Source organism: Ambystoma mexicanum, chromosome 2p (assembly GCF_040938575.1).
Source record: "Ambystoma mexicanum isolate Mex_15411 chromosome 2p, UKY_AmexF1_1, whole genome shotgun sequence".
Lineage (NCBI taxonomy): Eukaryota > Metazoa > Chordata > Amphibia > Caudata > Ambystomatidae > Ambystoma > Ambystoma mexicanum.
This window is the reverse complement of record NC_090923.1, coordinates 1,031,951,651-1,031,971,544: the sequence shown is the minus strand read 5'-3', so window position 1 is coordinate 1,031,971,544 and position 19,894 is coordinate 1,031,951,651.

The window sequence follows — 19,894 nt, the reverse complement described above, 5'->3', positions numbered from 1 at the left end:
GTCGTCTGCTGCGGGACTACCGAAACACGCTCCACGAAGCCACCAACAAGACCCCAGCGGAACTGATGATGAAGTATCAAGTCCGCACCCGCATTGTGAGACACCCGCTGAGCCAGCCCAAAGCGGACCCGGAAGTCCTAAGAAGGGACTGTGATCGAAAGGAAAAGGCTCGGGCAGAGACAGACGAAAGGGGGGGAGCCCGACAGAAAGAATTCCATATAGGGGATGAGGTGCTAGTTCAGCAAGCTGTCGTCAGAAAGACGGACCCTCGGTTCGCCCCGGACCCCCTACAGGTCACCGCCATAAAAGGGACAATGGTGACTGCTGTGAACTCTGAGAAAGAGATAACCCGGAACAGTTTGTTGTTTAAACATGTTGTTAAGAGAGAGGATGAAAGGCCACCACCTCCTAAACCGGATCCGGAACCATGTGATGCCTGGGACGAGTTGTGGATCCCTCCTGGACCAGTGTATCTTCACTTGTCAGAGCCTGCCGGCAGGCCCGAGGCTGATTCAAGTGTCCACTCCATTGCTCTTCCGCAATGAACCATCAGGAGGCCTCTCTGCCTTGTTGAAGAATGTTAAAGGGGAAGCAAGGACATTTGTCCGGGGGCGGTGTTATCCTAGGCATGTCTCTTTAAGTCAGAGACAGGCCCACGTGGTTGGGACCACGTGGATCATTACGTGGGAGGTGGGAGCAGGCCGAGGGGAGAGTAATGAATATGCTGTTGGGAAAGAATAAAGAAAGACGTGTTTACATTCCTCCTGGTGTGCGTCCTCGTTATTGTAAGCCGAAAGGCCGTAACAGTACGGGCCCCCTTGCAAGAGCTCAGTTGCTCATGCTTACAGATGGTAAACTTTTACGTCCCTGCAATTTAAAAATTCACCAGCTGCCACTACATTTAGATCACTGTTGTGCGGCTGAAGTGAAACCTTTTTCTATCTATGCAGGTTCATTCCAAGGGAGCTGGTACAATTATATGTGGATCTCCGGGGAGCCTGTGCAAATTGTGGCATATTTTAGAATTCTGGCACAGGCCACTCCATGCTTTTTTGATAGCAACACCTGTGCTGAAAACACCTATACCTTTAGACACCTTAAAACGAATCATATGCTTTAACTAACTACTTTAAGGTGTTTCCAACTTTCTTCTGTAAATCGTGATACATTTGACACATTATTGTTAAAAGATTCAGTAAGTGCACTAGCATATAGCTGGATAAATGGACAGAGCACATTGAAGTAACCACAAGGATGTAGTTTGCACATTAGAAAGCTGCACGCATAACCCCTACCTATCACTGGTGCCCCATTTCCCCTGGTTTTAGGGGAACAGGAAATGTGCTTCTTTGCGTGAATTAACGCTCCCCTCAGCAGGTTTTGGAACTGTCACTAGATGATCCTGAGAAGGTTGCAGTAAACATTACGTTGTTCTCTTCCAAACACTGACGCCACCAGGAGCGCGCCATTTTGAGAAACAGCTGGGATATTCCTATCGACACTGCTAGAGCTTGTGGCGTTGCCCCGTGAGGGGATACGCACGCGGCGGCGTGACGTTGCACGTCGCCGCGTGCGCCTTAAATAAACGGGGCGTTCCCGGCCGCGGGAGAGCGACCGGGGAGCCCGAAGCGTGCAGACGTGTTGGTGTCCCATCTGTGCATGCTGGGGCTCGCGGGCACGCAGCGGGGGCGCCCAGAGACCCCCAACAGTGGCGACGAGTGTCGGATGCCCGGGCCCGGCGGTGAGCGCAATCCCGGAGTAATTTTTCATTTCGAGTGAAACATCCGTGGATGTTTCGCATCACGCCGAGGCCGCGGACCACACGCGGCTGGCGGCCATCTTGCCCACGAGGTGGAGAGTCTTCTAACGGCTCCGGTTTGGAGCAGGAAGACCATCCAAACCTAATTTTTGGATCAACTGACTGCAGGCAGTACAACCTGCAGGCCCATGCCAAGATTTTGTCATTTTGGTGAATTTTCAGGCGGTGACGTCGTGTTGTAGCTGGAAGATGGACTGAGGTGGCTGGGCCTTCTCAGCCCATTCCTTTTATAGCTCAATTTTTGGAGACTTTTGTTCACGGATCCTCTTCAGGACCCTCTTCAACCCCTTCATCATCATCACGTGGGGGATGACGCTCCAGCTTCTGCGGCCCACGTGGATACCAGGCGCCTTGAGGTACTCTCCTTCAACCCTTTCATCATCACGTGGGTGGTGGCAGTGTGGGGAGTGGTGCAAGTTGCGGCCCTTAGAATTGGAACAAGGGTGCCTGTGCGCTTGCGCCTATGAGTGATCCTGGTGCCCTGGAGGGTGCGACTGCCACGGCTTCGGAGGAGTCGCAGGATGAAGATCTAACAGACCTGTTCCAGCAGAACCCCCCACAGCACATCCCACGCTCGACGACGTCTGGACTGCCTGTACAACCGGTGGGTGCAGCCCCCCCTCCAGTCCAACCACCACCCCTGGCCATGGCCCAAGCCAGGGCGCAAGCGGCCTTGCAGCCAATTCCGGAGTTTGATGCTACGGGCCCTCCATCCAGTCTAGGGCCACGATGGAGGAGATGGATCGCAAGGCTAGACATGTACTTTCGGGCCGCCCAAGTCACGGACGACGACAGCATGGTGGCCACAATGCTATACTCCGCAGGGGTGACTGTGCAGGAGATCTTTGAATCTCTGACTCCAGCGGGTAACACATATGATCAGGCCAAAGCAGCCCTCCTGGCGCATTTCATCCCCCTTGCCAACGTGGACTTTGAAAGGTTCGTCATGCTGTCGGCCAAACAGAAGGAAGAGGAGACGCTTGACACTTTCTATGGCCGCCTGCGCCGCCTGTCACAAGGGTGTGCGTGGGGGGATGCGGAGGACATGATAAGGACCATGCTGATCCAGGCGTGCTCGTCAGGCAAGCTGAGGCGACAAGTCCTAAGAGAGCCCGGACTCACTCTGGCCAGGATTCTGGAGCTCGGGAGGTGCCATGAGGTGGCGGAGGCTCGAGCCAACAAAATGGAGGCCGGTTCCCGCCCGGCGAAACCGGAGGAGGTGTGCGCCATCTGGCGGGGTGGCAGAGGGGTGCGAAAACCCGGTATACCTCCCAGAGACAGAGCGGGGAAGCCGGTAGAATCGTGCCAGAAATGCGGATATGATCTTCCCCACTCATCGGAGTGCATGGCCAAAGGAAAAGTTTGTGGACGCTGTGGGGTGCCTGACCACTTCTCGAGGGTGTGCAGGGCGACTCTGCCTGTACTTATCCCGAGAGGGCAGCCCCGTCTATGGGCCCCGCGGCAGTACCGCCCGCCGAGGGTAGCTCAGGTGGAACAGGTGGAACCAGAGGAGGCCCCGGCGGAAGAAGAAGTGGAGGAGGAGGAGGATGAGGAGAACATCTTCTTCGTCTCCAGCATGGAGGTCCTCAAGGGAAGGAGCAGAAGACAGCCGAGGTGTGTCGTGGAGGTTAACTGCTCGCCAGTCCCTGTGCTAGTCGACACGGGAGCCTCTGTAAATGTCATGGCGAGAGGACATTATGCTGCGCTCGACCCAGCCCCGAGACTGGCGACACCAAGGGCCCGTATCTTCGCATTTGGTGGGCGGGAGCCCTTGCCACTCGATGGGGTGTTCGTTGCCAAGGTGGAACACGACGGGTAGAAGATCAGGGCCCGCTTCTATGTGACTCCGGTGAGCAGCAACACCCTGCTCAGCTGTGCGGCAGCGGAGGCCCTTGGTATAGTCAGCTTCGCCTATTCAGTATACTTGGAGGACATCAACGACCTGCTCGACAAGTATGCTGACATCTTCAAAGGGATCGGGAGGATGAACGGCGACCCCGTGAGGCTCCACATCGACGAGTCGGTACAGCCCATAGCCCTGAAGCACAGGCGGATCCCATTCCATCTAAGGGACCAGGTGGACAAGGAACTCGATAACCTGGTGAACCTGGACGTAATTGAAAAGGTGGAGGGCCCCACACCCTGGGTATCCCCCATTGTCGTGGCGAGGAAACCTAAACAACCGGACTCTGTCCGAATCTGTGTGGACATGCGGTTGCCCAACAAGGCTATCAGGAGAGAACGACACCTGACCCCGACGATTGATGACATCATTGCGGAAGTGCAAGGGGCCCGTTTCTTCTCGAAGTTAGACTTACGGGCTGGGTATCACCAGGTTGTTCTCCACCCAGAGTCCCGTTATATAACGACTTTCACCACCCACAGGGGACTCTACAGGTACAAGCGTCTGAGCTTTGGAGTGTCGTCTGCAGCTGAGGTGTTTCAGAACTTAATCCGAGGCGCTCTCGCAGACCTGGAGGGCGTCCTGAACATTAGCGACGACATTCTGGTTTTTGCGAGGACTGAATCAGACCACCTGAAACGCCTAGCCAGGACTCTCGAGAGGCTGCAATCGCTGGGGCTCACCCTCCACAAGGACAAGTGTGAGTTCCTCCGCCCGACCATTGAGTTTTTTGGTTTCATCTTCAAGGAGGGCGGGGTGTCTCCTGACCCCAAGAAGGTTCAAGACATCAAGGCAGCACGACCCCCTGAGTCCGCATCAGAGGTGCGGAGCTTCCTCGGAATGGTGACGTACTGCGGGCGATTCATCAAGAATCTCGCCTCGAGGTCGGAACCTCTGAGGGCTCTGACGAAAAAGGACACTATCTGGCAGTGGGGCCCGCTAGAACAGGCGGCATTCGAGGATATCAAAGGTGCACTAACAGCGGAGGACACCGTGGCTTTCTTTGACCCTGCCTTGGAGTCGGAGATTGTTGTGGACGCCAGCCCGTTTGGCCTTGGGGCGGTCCTCACCCAGGTGGGCAGAGACGGAGGAATGAAGCCCGTGGCCTATGCGAGCAAGGCCCTCTCCGAAACCGAGCAGAGGTACTCTCAGATTGAGCGAGAGGCCCTGGCGGTTCTGTGGGGCTGCCGGCACTTTCGGCTATATGTGCTGGGGAGACCTGTGACAGTGGTAACAGACCATAAACCACTGATCCCAATCATGGCCGGATCCTCCTCCAAACCACCAGCCAGGATCGAGCGATGGATGCTGGCCCTCCTAGAATATGGCGTTAACCTTATCTACAGGCCAGGGGCCAACAATGCGGCGGACTACCTGTCCAGGCATCCGGTGGGCAGGGACGGGCCCGCCCAAGAGTCGTGTGCTGAGGAGGCCGATGATCACGTGAGCATGGTGGTCGAGAGTGCTACCCCCAATGCGATGCCGCTCCCCGAACTGGAGACCGCAGCAGCCAATGACGAATGCTTCCGCATCCTGCGAAGCTCGATGCAATCGGGGTCCTGGAAGACCGTGCTGGAGTTGGTGGCCGGGCGCACGCAGGAGGCCAAGGTGACCCTCGAGCAACTCTGGAAGGTGAGGGATGAACTGTCCTTCACGGAGTCGGGTCTGTTGCTGCGGGGTGATCGCCTGGTGGTGCCGGGCTCCAAGGTCCACGAAGTCATCAACCTGGCGCACCAGGGACACCAAGGGGCCGCCAAAACGAAGGCGAGGTTGAGGCTGAAGGTGTGGTTCCCCGAGCTGGAGAAGAAGGTGGACAACTTCGTAGCGGCCTGTGTATGGTGCCAGGCGGCTTCCCCAGTACAACGGGAGCCTGAGATCGAGGTAATGCCACGGGGGACCCGCCCATGGGAAGTTGTGCATGCGGACTTCGGATCCACGGCCGTGGGTACTCATTTCCTAGCCATCGTCGATGAGTACTCGCGATACCCGGAGGTGGAATTCGTTGAGTCGGTGGCATTCGAGCACGTGGTGGGCGCTGTGGAGAAGATCTTTGCCACCCATGGGTTCCCTGTGACCCTGTGCTCGGACAATGGGTCCCCATTCCAGAGCGCGAGGTTCTCGGAATTCCTCGAGAGCTGCGGAGTGGCCCACCGGAAGGTGTCCCCGTTGTGGCCCCGCGCGAACGGGGACGCAGAGAGGCTGATGAGGACATTAAACAAGACGTTCCGGATAGCTCAGGGACAAGGTCAGCCTCTCCAGCGGGCGCTATACCAGTTCCTAAGAGTGTACCGCACTACCCCACATGCTTCAACTGGGGTGGCCCCGGCTGAGGCTCTGTTCCGCAGGTGCCCCCGAGGTCTCCTCCCGGAGGTGCAGGAGAAGGTACCCGGGGTAATAGACGACCAACGGGTGGAAGCGGAGCGGCTGGCAAGGACCAGTCAGGAAAATCTACGGAGGGGCCTTCGTCCGCAGCGGCTGGAACCGGGCGACGAAGTGTTGATTAGGAACCGGCATCCCCATGGGAAACTCTCGCTTCCATATGAGCCCGAGCCGCTGGACGTAGTGGCGGTGAAGGGGTCGATGGTGACGGCCTCGGATGGGAAGTCGGCCGTCACCCGGAACGTGAGCTTCTTCAAGAAACTGGGGGACTCTCGGACTGAACTCCCGCCTGACCCGGATGAGACGGTCCTCCCGGATGAAGACACCCCCCGGGGGGAATTCGTGGGGTCACCAGCACGAGACACCGGGGCGGCCGGGAGTCCGGCGACTGAGGTAGGTGGGAGGTACCCCCAGAGGGCTGGGCGAGAAGTGACCTGTTGAGCCCAAGAGAGCCCGGGTCACTTTAGGTATACCAGTGCCTCGTGTACACAGGAACACTAGATTATATTGTTGAGACAACACCTGATGTGTTTGATTAGTTCACTGATCTCTACATGCGTGGAGCCAAAACAAATCCAGAAACGGGGCCACAGGATGAGCGCACTGATTACAAAATCGAAGGGTTCCAGTCAGTTCCCAAAAATAAGTGAGTTGTTAAGGGTTTACTGTACGTATGCGGAGGCTCGAGTAAAGCACCTTTACGTCTGAATACACTTGCTGTAGAACACCAACAAAACCCTAACACATCCTGCCCACATAGCGTGCAGAAGCACACCCAGATGCAGGAAACGCTACCATGCCGTCTGCAGCTGATCTAATAGCAACATGTGCTCTGTTCCCTCCAGCACATCGTAACCCCACCTTTTTTACTTGCAGGACCCAAAGCTCCAAGGGACCCTGCAGATGGCAACAATCACTGTATAGCAGGACCCAGTGACGTAAGATAACAATGAAAGAGCAGGTGTAATTTGGGGGAGAGAGAGAAGAACCCCTATTGTGAGGTGTTCACTACAGTAGCACAATACTGCAAGTGAAGGGTTTGGAAGAATCGAGAGGTGCTCCTGAGGGACCCTTTAAAATTACCCTCCTACCATAACTCGATTCCTTGCACAGTGCCATCACAAATAACAGTGCACCACTTTGAAGGGGTCCTGATTCTGCAAAGGTGGGGATATCTGTGTGCTCCACATCACTTTTTGCAGATACCCTCCGCTGCCATTTGAAGTGACACAGCAGGCCCTATCCAGCACCACTTCCCTATTGTTAGTCCTTCTAGAGTTATGTGCATCAAAGCTAGTCCTGATCCTAAACCAGAACTAGCCAGCAGAATATCTAGTTCCAATTGTCCCCTTTTCACAGCATCCTTTGTCCCCATCTAAGAACCTTCAGGGGTATAGTCTTATGAGTGTTCCTGTGAGGAAACAGGGTAGGAAATGGGGCTGAACAAGACAGAGCTAGCAAAGTTTGTCTTGCTGGGGCTGCGTCTTAAGGCCCAGGGTCTTGCCCAGGAAACTCCCAGATATGTTTGCAAGCAGAGCTCACACTGTATGAGCAGTTCTTTAGTAGGCTCAGCACAGAAGACTGAATACAGAAACAACCAAAACCTCACGTAATGTTCAGAAGCTTCCCAAATTGGTATATATGTCTTGAAATTTGCAGACCATTTTTAATTAGGGTGAGTATTATGAGCAATACAAATTTAAAATGGTGGCCATTATTATGTTCCCAACATTCGCTTTGCTTTTATGCAAACCATCCGACGTGGGTTCCATGAAGAGATACTGTGTTGTGTGACCTGGCCTGGGGCTAAACCCTTGGCCCTGCCCGCTCCTTCTTATGGCCCCACCCCTACCAAGGAGGGGAGGGTTTGCCAACTCAATTTTTTCCATTTCCAGCACTGTGAGGACTGAATTCAAAGAGTCAAGTGGTAGAGTGGCCAGATGCTGAACGCACCATAGATGAGGCCCCATAACGTCATATCCAGATGCTGGTAGACAGAGGCAGGCCAAAATCCTAAGTGCTGCTCACACGCGTGTATAGGACGCACACTGGTGCGAGGGTGAAGGAAGTACTAACACAATACAGTTAAATAAAGAACTCGATATCCAAATAAAAGTAGGAGTAGGATTTAATTAATTAGAGCCCACAAAAACCTTTAGGTTCACCAGTGAGAAAATATTGTAAACCTAGTCTCAATTTACTTTTGTCAATGCCAGCGTGAGGCAGCCAATAGGAAGCAATGCAAGGCTCTGTGCGACCAACTGGTCTGGCAGGACAGGAGCCACAGAGTGTCTACCCAAGCTCCAAAAAGCTCTAATCTAGGAACTTACGGACAGGCAATGGAAGGGGTTTCTTGGGGCCCAACCACAGAAGCCTGGGCTGAGGGGCAGGAATAAGGACCCACAGCCACAATATAGTTGAAACAATAAAAGTAGCTATAAAAGATTATAATTTGTTATTTATAATGCGCTTAATACCGAAGAGGTTTCTAAGCGCGGACTCGGGATTCGCACCTGTGTTACTCTGCTTCCTCTGGCTTCCAAGACGAGCCCTTGCCACTGAGCTGTTCTACCCGTGTCCAGTATATACGAATTGGTTTAAAATAGAACTAAACAATATTCTTAATTGTTTTCAAATAAAACACAATTGGGGCTCAAATGTGAAGAAAGAGGCTTTTACCTGCTAGAGCCAGACCGGGGGCACTAGAGTGACTTAAGAAAGAGCAGAATGGGGCAGAAAGAGAAGGTTAGGCCCAGTCACGAAGGTTCCCTTTGGCTGTAAGATAACAGCATTGGAAATGATCTTTCTGCGACAGTGTTCTCAGTGATGGGTGAGGTCAATTACATACAATCAGACCAAGCAACAGGTAACATTATTATTATTTGTATTATTAGGGTATTTATTGGGTGTGATCTAGCTTTGGGAAGCAACAGAGGCTTTACAAGTCATAAGGTGAAGGACAGGACAGTGGGGAAGAGCGGGACATTTGGCAGCACGGGATCTAGAAGCAACCATGGAAGGAAACAGGGGGAGCTGACCAGCCAGTCACAGATTAGGTGCAGAATGGATGGTGTGTGGCCCTAGGTGTCAGGGAGGAGCCATTCCTTGAAGAGGAATGTTTTGAGGGTTTTGAACATGTTTCACCAGAGGGAGAACATGTTAAACGGATAGGCAACTGTACCACTGCTGGACGTGGTTGAACGGAGAACAGGGTGGCTGGGACCCTATGCCCTGGTAAGGCATTCAGAGGCAGGACGTTGATGCAGGATGCCTGTCTACTCTTGGTAAGTACACACACACACCTCATGCACATATATGCCAACCTGCCCCTTACCATAGGGCAAATTTACTTGACGACCATGTCCACATTCCATGACCTGTACATCCAAAATGTAAGCAGCAAATCTTGACATGTTTGAATACCATAAACTCACTGTAATGCAAAGACCATTGTGAAAATTGTGTCTGTTGTAACATTCTATGAGGCTACCCACTCACCCTTCTGGGCCAATGCATTATGACACATAAACCTCTAACACACATCCCCTAAGTGGCTGACACATATGTAGACAGTGCATACTGGTACTTGCACATCACAACGTGAGAGATAAAAGTGCAAACCGAAGCATCATAGTGTGCGGCACTTTTTAATCACATGAATGTGCAAAGTGCAATTCATTCCTGAGTCTAACACTGTGGGGTGCATTTGCAGGCCCTAACAGAAACCCCTTGACCTAAAAACTGCATTTCAACATTGCCACGAGAAACGCCTATTCTCTGCTTCCCTGGCACATGTGTGGCGAGTATTTGAACCTTTCATCAAAAATGGCTGTGCTTTGTTCCCTGGCACATGGGTGGCAAGCAGTGAACACTGCAGTGAAAAACAGCTCTACAATTGCTTTACTTTCATCTGAATAATCAGAAGTTATTCTCTGTGTCCAGAATGGCTCTACATTTGCTGTTCTGTCATCTGAATACTAAAGTTGTGCACTGCATTCAAGACGGCCCTGCATTTTTTTCTTTCATCTCAAATACCACAAAGTTATGCGCTGCATTGAAAAACAGCCCTGTGTGCATTATTCCATCTGATTGCCAAAATGTTAGGCAATACATCAGAAAATAGCCTTGTCTTGCTGTTCATTCACATGAGGGGCAAAGATTCCACATTGCAGCCCGACAAAGCTTTTGTTTTCCCTTTCATGTGAATGGCATCACTCGGAACCACTGCAAATGAAGGAAAAACAGCTTGGCTTTTTCTTCCTTGTTAAATCAAAAGAACCCTGTGCAGAGGGTCTCTCCTTCCGTGTCTATGGATCAACTACAAATGCAAACCCATTCAAGAAGGATAAATCAAAAGAATCCCCTGACTTACAGAACTGCATTTCAAATGTTGTGGGAAATACGGCTGCACACGTGTGAAAGAGGAAAAAGGAAACAATGACTTTTAAAAGTTACTGTGATAGGGTAGCTTTGCTTGCATAGGATTGTTAGTGAATATGTTGTGGGTGGGGGGCTGGCAAAGCCATGTACATTATGTTGTCCCCCCCACAAGACTTAATTCAGCTTGGCAGAGGCTCAGGAATACCAGTAAAACCAGTTTGGCTCTGCAGGAAAGACTCAATTGGAAGTCTTGCCTCCCCCTGGAAGTCACATTTTTAAGTGAACTATGCAGCAATGACAGTTGAGGTGGCTGAAGGTGTGATAATTACATGTTATACCAGACTAGAAGGCAGTACTGGCAGAAAAGACAAAGAAAGCCAGTGGGGCTAGTGTTTGTCTGAGAAATGTGAGTTCCTTCAGCACCCATTCCCAGGACAAACTGACAAACTTCAAAGGGTACCATAAAAGCCTCTTGTTGCAAGCTGAGCCAGGGAGAGACAGTTGTCTGTGGGGGATCAGGCACCACCCTCCCATATGTCGCAGTTCCTCCAGGTTGCCATTAAAGAAGTTATGCATTTTAGGCATTTTTCCCCAGCACTCAAAACAAGAAATAATGTGGTTTTATGATATTTTCCCATGTGATTTCCACGTGGATTTTAAGACACTAAGTACATTTTCCTAGCACTCTGTGAACTGAAATGGCCAGTCAAGACTCGTTTCTGGCTGATTTTAAAATGGAACTGTTACGCTCTCCTGGCTCCCACAGGGGCGTCGATCTGAACTGGACAGCTGCGGCCTCCACCAATGTGACGCGCAGTGCTGAGATGACGGACTGGACTGGCCCACCTAGCTTCGTTTGCTTGGCCCGTAGGAATATTCTTCTGCAAATGGAGAAAGGGAATTAACCACCCATGGAGTTGAGCGGTAAACCTCCCCCACTCCCGCTGTTCTCCCCACTGATCACCTTTGATGTCCCCTCTTATAGTCTCACCTGATGGTTTGGAAAGATGAGCTCTCCATCCTGCATTGAGCGCAGGGGCGCATTGATAACCAGTTGCTTCACTGGCTCGAAGGAATTGGTGAGTTCCAGAACAATATTGACTCTGAGATTCCCAGCAAGACGCCGTCCGTAAGTATGTAGTTCGTAAGAGTTCAAATGTCTGACTTTCACTCTTGTCCGATTCCTTGCAGGTTGCTGTTTGACCCTAGTGAAGAGTTCCTCGTGGCAACCGGTAATATTCAGGTAAGGATTTGTATTATCCAACACAGTTCGATAAAATAATGTCAATATGTAACCTGTTGCTTTCTCCCTTATTCAGGCGCTGAGAGAAAATATGAAGTCTCAGGGAATAATGCTTCCGGCGGTAAAATCAGGTAAGTCTATTGTGGTGAGGAGGTTTCCCCTTGTTTGTCCCTTTGTTTCACCTTGCTGTCCTTTTGTTTCCCCTTAGGGGCCGGGGTTCGGCGAGAATGCAGTAGAAGCTGCGCCGACCCGTGAAGAGGAATAGTACCCCCGGTGGTAAATCAGGTAAGTTTATGGGGGGTAACTAATATTGCCTCTGTGCATTCCCTTGGCTCACCTTGCTGTTCTTGTCTTCCCCTTAGGTGCCGGAGTGAGGCGGGAGCATGCAGAAGGAGGCGGTGGAATGTGAAGATGCTGGAAGGCCGGTGAGTTCAGCGCGGCGCTGCTGCAGGTGAGGCGACGCGCATAAAATACCTTCTTTCTTCCAGCTCGAAGGCGCGATGGATCGGGAATTCAGGTAAGGATCAAAGGTATTGCTCTTGTTCTAACCTTTTCTCCTTCTCGCCCCTTTTTCTAGGAGCTCCGAACTTGAGGCGGGCGTGGCAGAAGACTGGATGCAGACTTGCAGGCACGGTGAGCGTTACGCTGCTGGGTGCAGAATAACGGGAAGCGTGTACTGCTCTTCGGGCGTGGTGTAAATAGCCTCCAAAGTAGTCCCAGGTAAGTATTCCTCCCCAGCCCCACCCGAGTAAAAAATAGTCCCTTAGGTAAAGTAGTCCCTTCCAAGCCTCCTTTGGCTTGGAGCTCTTGCAGCATGGTCTGCATCAGGTGAGTTTGCAGCATGGTCTGCATCAGGTAAGTTTTAATCTATGAGCCTGGCGCCTATGGCGCCAGGACTGACTCTCCATATGAGCCTGGCGCCATAGGCACCAGGACTGCACCCAAATTGCCCCTCCTAAAGTCGTTCTTCCATGTGGTTTCGGTTTGTCTGGGAAATTTTGGTGGAATTATTTCACCAATCGGGGTGCATGAACGTGGTCACTAGGTTCCCATGATCTTTCCTGTGGTCCGTAACCTTTCCAGTCGATTAAATAAAAAAGTTTTGACTTTATCAGCTTGGAGTCCAGGATGTTCTTAACTTCAAATTCGGGTTCCCCGTCTACAAGGCTGGGGTCTGGTGGCTTGGTTAGTCTTGTCCCTGGTTGCACTGGCTTCAAAAGTGACACATGAAAGACGGGGTGAATTCGCATATTAGCAGGTAAGTCCAACTTGACAGCCACTGGGTTGATAATGGCCTTAATAGAGTAAGGTCCCAAATATCTGGGGTTAAAGGTCCGTGTTCCCTCTTAGAGGTATATGTTTTGTGGCTAACCATACTTGCTCCCCTATCTGGTATTGTGGAGCATCACTTATATGCCCATCAGCATCTTTCTTGTATTTTTCTTTCGCCTTTTTTAAATGTTCAGTTGCTTCCTTAAAGGCTTGTGTAATCGTAGCGTGCAGATGGTCCACTGCGGGCATTTCTAAGTGCTGGGGTGAGTCAAGGTCTGAGGTTCGAGGATGGTGCCCATATAAGGTATAAAAGGGGCTTTGTCCAGTTCCAGAATGTACTGAATTATTGTATGCATATTCGGCGATCCAAAGAATGTCTTTCCAATTACTCTCAGTCTGATGTAACATACAACGCAGGTATTGTTCGAGAGTCTGGTTGGTCCTCTCCATTTGACCATCGGTTTGAGGGTGGTGACTGGTCAATAACCTCACATCTATTTGCGCCAATTGACAACATTTTTTCCAAAAATGTGAAATGAATTGACTGCCCCAGTCAGAGACCAATACAGACGGAAATCCGTGTATGCGAACAATGTTTTCGAGGAACTCTTTGGCCAGGATTGAAGCTGAAGGTAATCCCTTTAAAGGAATAAAGTGGGCCATCTTGGAAAAAAGATCTACAATAACTAGAATGGTGTTAAATCCATTGCATGGGGGTAGGTCAGTAATAAAGTCTAACGATAAGGTGTGCAATGGTGTAGGCGGAATGTCTAAAGGTTGTAAGAGTCCAGATGGTTTTTTCTTTTGACTTTTGTTTTGGGCGCAAATGCCACAAGACATCACACATGATTTAATATCCTTTCGCCAGGTGGGCCACCAGAATTGTCTCTTAATCTTAGCTTCAGTTTTTGCAATACCTGGGTGCCCCTCCATTAGGGTATCATGATAACGGGAAATGACTAGTTCTTGTAGTTCTTTATGTGGCAGAAATAGCCGCCCTTGGTAATAAGGTAGGTCATTGGAGATAGAGTATTCCGGGCCTTTCTTTACCCAGTCCTGCAGGGCTGTAGGATCAAAGAGTTGTTGGATCTTTACCTGAATGTCCTCTAGTGTCTGTAGAGTTGTCATGCCAAGAATACTTTGTTCGGAAATTATAGGTACTGGTTCTGGGTTCACTTCTGCCTCTCCCATCCCTATTCGAGATAAGGCGTCTGCTTTACCATTCTTACAACCTGGTCGATAGGTTATCACGAAATCGAACTCAGCAAAGAACAATGCCCATCAGAGTTGGCGTGACGATTGGGCCTTGGCTGTCTCTAAATACTGTAAGTTCCGGTGATCGGTGATCACAGTAATGGTATGCCTGGCACCGAGAAGATAGTGCCGCCAAGCCTTGAAGGCGGATTTAATGGCTAATAAATCCTTATCGGTAACTGCATAGTTTAACTCGGGTGCCGAGAACTTTCTGGACCAAAATGCTACTGGGTGAAGCTGGCCAGTTTCAGGGTCCTTTTGAGACAGGACAGCTCCCATGGCTAGACTGGATGCATCAGTTTCCACTATGTATGGAAGTTCAGGGCGCGGGTGCTTTAATACAGGTGCAGACGTGAATTTCGCTTTCAGCTCTTGGAAGGCATTTTCAGCTTCTTCAGTCCACATAAAGCGTTTATTTTTTCGCAAGAGTGCTGTAATGGGATGTACAACATGTGAAAAATCTGGGATAAATCTGCGGTAGAAATTGGCAAAGCCAAGCATGCTTTGTACTCCTTTAATTGAACTTGGTGATTGCCACTTAAGAATTGCGTCCACCTTTCGTGAGTTCATTCAGACTCCTTTTGGGGTCAGGATAAACCCAAGGAATTCAACTTCTGTGGCATGAAAAACGCATTTTTCCAGTTTTGCATATAGTTTGTGCTGGCGCAATTTCTCAAGGACTGCTCGGACATGCTTCACATGGTCAGATTCTGAAGAGGAGTATACTAGAATATCATCGATATATACGACAACACAAACGTCAATGAGTTCACAGAGGACATCGTTCATGAAGTATTGGAAGGCTGCTGGTGCATTGCACAACCCGAAAGGCATCACCTGGTATTCGAATAACCCATACTTAGTGCGAAAAGCAGTCTTCCATTCATCGCCCTCTTTTACACGTACCAGATGGTATGCCCCCCAGAGATCTAGCTTAGTGTATATGCAAGCGTCCTTCACTTGGTCTAGTAATTCAGGGATCAGAGGCAATGGGTATCGGTTCTTAGCAGTTATCTGGTTCAATGCGCGGTAGTCTATGCACGTTCTGAGGTCACCTTCCTTTTTGGGCACGAAGAACAAAGCTGAAAATTCAGGGGACTTGGATGGGCGAATGAAGCCATTAGCAAGGTACTGGTCTAGGTATTGTCGTAGGTGAAGGTTCTCAGGTTCCATAAGGTCGTAGATCCTGCCACAAGGGGGTTGTGCACCGGGTATGAGATCGATTTGACAATCGTACGATCTGTGAGGTGGTAAGGTGTTTGCCTGTTCTTTTTGGAAGACACCCTAGAATTCTTGTTATTCTGGAGGTAGTTGCACGACTGCTGTGGTTACTGGGGCCAGGCCTGCGTTCAGATTTTTCTTTGGGTAACAGGTTTGTGCACAATCCGGGAAGGTTATTCTCTTCTCTCGCCAATCAATACAAGGATTATGTGTTTCCAACCAAGGTATCCCCAGTATTATTTGGAACTGCGGGGCTTTGATTAGATCAAACACAATAGTCTCTCGATGCCCATCCTGACCCAATAGTGTCATCTCTGCGGGTGGAATGAGTTACAGGCCCAGAGGCAATTTCAGTTCCATTGACTGTGGTGATGACATCTGAGGTGGTTTTTCAGCAGAGAGGTAGATTCATCCTGGAAGCCAGTCCGTAGTCCACATAGTTTCCTATGGCCCCGCTATCAATGTATGCCCTTACTGCGTGCATACGCGATGGCTGCCTTGGATCTACGAGGACCATTGGTATGATGAAATGCGAGGTCTGAGTATCCTTCTTCAAGCTCGGCAAGCGGATCTCTATGCTTGTCGGGCGTGGTCGTTTCCCGAGTCTGACTCAATATGGGTTTTATCAGCAGCTCCTACCACCTTCTTGGGTGGTTTTACAGGGCAATCCCGTAGAAAATGCCCAGAAGTTCCACAATATAGACACCATTGCATTTGCTGTCTCCTTTCTCTTTCTTTCTGGGTTAAGGGTCCTTTAACCCCTCCGATTTGTATGGGTTCTGAAGCATCTGCTCCTTTGGGGTTAGCGTGGGTCTTGACCAACACCCGATTCTCAAACTTGGCTCGATCAGCCTTTCTGTTCTGAAGTCTGTTATCTAACTGGACCACTAAGTCTATATATTCAGCGCAGTCTTGAGGTGGGTTCACGACTTGAGCCAAGACATCCTTGAGTTCTCCTCGAAGCCCACAATGAAATAACGTGATTCGTTTTACCTCAGGCCATCCATTTTCCACTATCAACCTATTAAAGGTCACGATGTAGGATAGAAGGTCCTGGTTACCTTGTCGTAGGAACAAAAGTTCGTTATCCAGGGCCAGTCCTTGGGAGTGCCGGGCAAATAGTCTTTCCATGCTCATTGGAAAGCCCTGAAAATCCTGAAGAATTGGGTCATCCTGAGTAACTAGTGGAATTGACCAATCAGCTGCACTGCCGCTGGGATATGACAATACGAAGGCTACCTTGGCTTGATCGTTTGGGAAGGCTCCGGGTCTGCATAAAAAGTGCAAGCGGCATTGGTTCATAAACGCGGCAAACCTTTTGGGATCTCCGGCAAAGCGTTCGGGCGGAGCTAATGGAATACTTCCTGGTAGGTTTATTTGCACAGGGTTACTCGATGACATAGGAGCTGTCTTCCCCCCGGGGCCTGGTAGGGGTGCTTGTCCAGCCTGGCTTTGCAGTAGTTGCCTAGCAAGGTCATCAGTTCGCTCCTTTCACAAAATCAGTTCTCTCCTAAGAGTATTGGTTTCCTGACGGGCGTAATGCACTTCAGCCCTCAGTTCCCCTAGTAATTGGGCCAATTGGTCAGTTTCTGAGGTATCCATAATGCCCGGGTGGGAATTTGTGGGTAGGCTTTGCATTCTGTTACGCTCACCTGGCTCCCACAGGGGCGTCGATCTGAACTGGACAGCTGCGGCCTCCACCAATGTGACGCGCAGTGCCGAGATGACGGACTGGCCCACCTAGCTTTGTTTGCTTGGCCCGTAGGAATATTCTTCTGCAAATGGAGAAAGGGAATTAACCACCCGTGGAGTTGAGCGTTAACCCTCCCCCACTCCCGCTGTTCTCCGCACTGATCACCTTTGATGTCCCCTCTTGTAGTCTCACCTGATGGTTTGGAAAGATGAGCTCTCCATCCTGCATTGAGCGCAGGGGTGCGTTGATAACCAGTTGCTTCACTGGCTCGAAGGAATTGGTGAGTTCCAGAACAATATTGACTCTGAGATTCCCAGCAAGACGCCGTAAGTATGTAGTTCGTAAGAGTTCTAATGTCTGACTTTCACTCTTGTCCGATTCCTTGCAGGTTGAAGCTTGACCCTACCGAAGAGTTCCTCGTGGCAACCGGTAATATTCAGGTAAGGATTTTTATTATCCAACACAGTTTGATAAAATAATGTCAATATGTAACCTATTGCTTTCTCCCTTATTCAGGCGCTGAGAGAAAATATGAAGTCTCGGAGGAATAATGCCTCCGGCGGTAAAATCAGGTAAGTCTATTGTGGTGAGGAGGTTTCCCCTTGTTTGTCCCTTTGTTTCACCTTGCTGTCCTTTTGTTTCCCCTTAGGGGCCGGGGTTTGGCGAGAATGCAGTGGAAGCTGCACCAACCCGTGAAGAGGAATAGTACCCTCGGTGGTAAATCAGGTAAGTCTATGGTGGGTAACTAATATTGCCTCTGTGCATTCCCTTGGCTCACCTTGCTGTTCTTGTCTTCCCCTTAGGTGCCGGAGTGAGGCGGGAGCATGCAGAAGGATGCGGTGGAATGTGAAGATGCTGCGAAGGCCAGTGAGTTCAGCGCGGCGCTGCTGCAGGCGAGGTGACGCGCATAAAATAACTTCTTTCTTCCAGCTCGAAGGCGCGATGGATCGGGAATTCAGTTAAGGATCAAAGGTATTTCTCTTGTTCTAACCTATTCTCCTTCTCTCCCCTTTTTCTAGGACCTCTGGACTCGAGGCGGGCGTGGCAGAAGACTGGATGCATACTTGCAGGCACGGTGAGCGTTACGCTGCTGGATGCAGAATAACGCGAAGCGTGTGCTGCTCTTCGGGCATGATTTAAATAGCCTCCGAAGTAGTCCCAGGTAAGTATTCCTCCCCAGCCCCACCCGAGTAAAAAATAGTCCCTTACGTAATGTAGTCCCTTCCAAGCCTCCTTTGGCTTGGAGCTCTTGCAGCATGGTCTGCATCAGGTGAGTTTGCAGCATGGTCTGCATCAGGAAAGTTTCAATCTATGAGCCTGGCACCTATGGCGCCAGGACTGACTCTCCATATGAGCCTGGCGCCATAGGCGCCAGGACTGCACCCAAAGACTGCACCCAAATAGCCCCTAGCAGGGGTTGTTGGGTTTGCTTACCATAACTTGATGCCTGCTTCCGGGGTTGCTGGACTTGGTCTGGGCCCCCGGGGGTAGGCATCATGACAGGAACACATTTGACAGTTGGGGGAAAGATGCTTAATTATTTGCAGAGTGCCAGCTATTCTACATTTTGTGAAAATGACCAAAATGTGCCCAGGGGCCATGCTACACAGCTACACAGGGACACATAGTCGGCGATTGGCTTGTCTAACTCCCAATGCCCCCACGGAAACCACCTATCTATTTCTTATGGCGATGACTAGTATACATTTGAAGTTATGATGCATCACTCAGTTTTGCTAAAGGGTTGCCCAAGAGAGCAAAGAACTGTCATAAATATCAAATGGACAGATGGTGATCCCTCCCCATCGGAGGGAGGAATTATAGACTGTCCAATCCTGGAGGTAGGGGTAATTTTAGAGTACTCCCCTAGATTGTAAAAAAAATGATGTCATTTCGGGCTATATAAGGGGGGACTGTACTAGACACAGGATGATACACCTACACAAGAATCCAGGGAGACAGGAGAAAGAGGACGGAGGCATCTGATCCCATCCAGAGAGTGCAGAGACCAGACCCTTGCCTAGCTCATCCCATCTAAGAGATAGCATAGACCAGACCCTTGCATAGCTGATCCCATACAGGAGAGTGCAGTGACTGGATCCCTTGCCCTAGCTGTCCAGAGAGACCTGAGATCCCACTGGCTGTCGAGAATCCCAAACCAGGGCTTACTTTGTAAGTAGCAAATAACCCCAGTTCCAGATTGCATAACCGTGACATAAATCCCATAGAAAATCCCATAGAAAAACATATTGAATATCCCATTGTAAGTCCCAATTGCCAGTATAATTCATTCACCTGCCATAGAAGAATCTATATTAGCCTTTGTATGTATGTGCATTCCTTTGATAAATCTTTCAGTTACCCGTATAAGTCCTTAGTATAATTTTGAAATACATCAATTAATTTCCCATTGAAATTCATGTTCAATATTGTTTCAATTCGAAATTAACAGTTTTGTCAAGTAATTTTAAAATATAGTCTAAGAATTATCCTCCTTGTCACTGAAAACCAAACTTGACTGTGTCTTGTGTGCATTACCCCATGAACTCTTAACTTGCATCTGCCCCATTGAAAACCCAAACCGTAGTCCCATTGAGAGCAATCCATCATGCCTTGCATCTTAGCTGTTGTGTGCCTTTGTCCATGTCCTTAAAACTGATTTCCGATTTTGACAGTTAATCCCTTCCATTAGCTGCATGTCATCACAAATCCTGCGTAAAAACGAAATTC